This window comes from Herpailurus yagouaroundi, unplaced genomic scaffold, assembly GCF_014898765.1.
Source record: "Herpailurus yagouaroundi ecotype Mexico unplaced genomic scaffold, PumYag 67440, whole genome shotgun sequence".
NCBI lineage: Eukaryota > Metazoa > Chordata > Mammalia > Carnivora > Felidae > Herpailurus > Herpailurus yagouaroundi.
Genome location: NW_024420251.1, coordinates 1252156 through 1253895, shown reverse-complemented (window position 1 = coordinate 1253895; position 1740 = coordinate 1252156).

Sequence of the window (1740 nt, the reverse complement as noted above, 5' to 3'; positions counted from 1 at the left end):
AGGGAATTTCATAGCTGTAGTTAATATCTGTAATCAGTTGACTTTAAGTAAAGGAGATTATCCTCCATAAGCTGAGGTGGGCTTCATCCAATCAGTTGAAAGGCTTTAAAAGCAAAGACTAAGGTTTCCCTGAAGAAGAAGAAATTCTGCCTCGATGCTGCAGCAACAGCTGAGTTTCCAGCCTGCAAATTTTGGACTTGCCTAGCCAGCCTCCCCAGTCACATAAACCCATTTTTAAAAATTTAATGTTTATTTATTCTTGAGAATTAAAGAGAGACAGGGCATGAGCAGGGGAGGGGCAGAGAAAGGGGGAGACACAGAATCTGAAGCAGGCTCCAGGCTCCAGGCTCCTCCGAGCTGTCAGCACAGAGTCCAACATGGGGCCCAGGCTCACAAACCAAGAGATTATGACCTGAGCCAAAGTCAGACGCTCAATCAGCTGAGCCACCCAGGCGCCCCTAAACCCATTCTTTATAATACACACACACACACACACACACACACTTTCTATATCCTACTGTTTCTGTTTCTCTGGTGTAACCCTGACTAATAGAGTTCCCATTATCATCATATCAAGATGAGCCCATATTATTCTATGCTAGGGGCAGCACAAGGTCAGGCTGTGATGAAAAAAGGTAGAAAGTGCTCCCCACACCCACTTCAGGCCAAAGGGTTGGTGGGGAAAGGAAAGCAAAGAGAGATGTAGGCACATGAGTCTCTTTTCTCTCGTTGGGACTAGCATCCCAGGAAGGCTTTATGCACACTAGGAGCACATTGGACGGTGGTTCAGGGAACATGAAAGCTAATTCCACTCATGCCGTCCAAGAGCATGGGAGGAGCCCACGGTAGTAAAGGTGAAAAGACCCAGAGGTAGTGAGGGTGGAGGGGGTGATACCTGGGCCTGCCTGAGATGCCGTCTTGGAAAGCGGCACAGGGAAGTGATGCATTTACCTCCAGGCCTGACAAGACCAGTACCATCAATTAGCAAGGGTAAAGCTGTGATATCACCTGCTGAAGTGACCTTTTTCTTTGTACATGTGAAGAGTTTCATGGGGGTAAATTTGCAATCCCACTTAAGCACTTGACATATCCCAGACACTGAGCTCAGAGCCTTAAGGGCATAGGGTATTCTTCTCTTACTAACACTCAAGAGGTGGTACTATGACGTCCTTTTACATAGGAAGAAACTGGTGCTCAGAGATGTGGAGTAACTTGCCTAAGGCCATGTAGCTGATAAAGGTGAAGTCAGGACAAACCCTTGGGTGCACTCCTGTCCCCCCACTCTTATCCACTAGGTACCACAGCTGTGGGATAGCCAAGGATACCATCTGGATGCACTGTTCCACCCAGGTACATGCATGTAGAGTCACTACCTGCCCAGTCCTACCCAGGATGTTCATCTTTGGGTGTTATGGTAAAGGCAGAAGAATTACAGACAGAATGGTGAACGCCACCCTATCATTCAGCAATAAAAAAGCTGCAGAATGAAAATGTGGCACGTAAGCTGGGGCCAGGGAAGTCATTCTCCCTTTCCACAATCTACTGCCCAACTCCTGGTGGGTGAGTGACCCCCAAGGGAGTGCAACCTCTGTACCAAGATGTGCTTGGTACCTGCATGGGGAATGGGCAGTGGTGCCAACAGATTCACTTCCTGGTAAGGGCTCCCTTCACTGCTTGCAGATGGCCACCATCTTGCTGTGTCTTCATATGATGGAGAGAGTTCTGGTGTCTCTTCCTCTC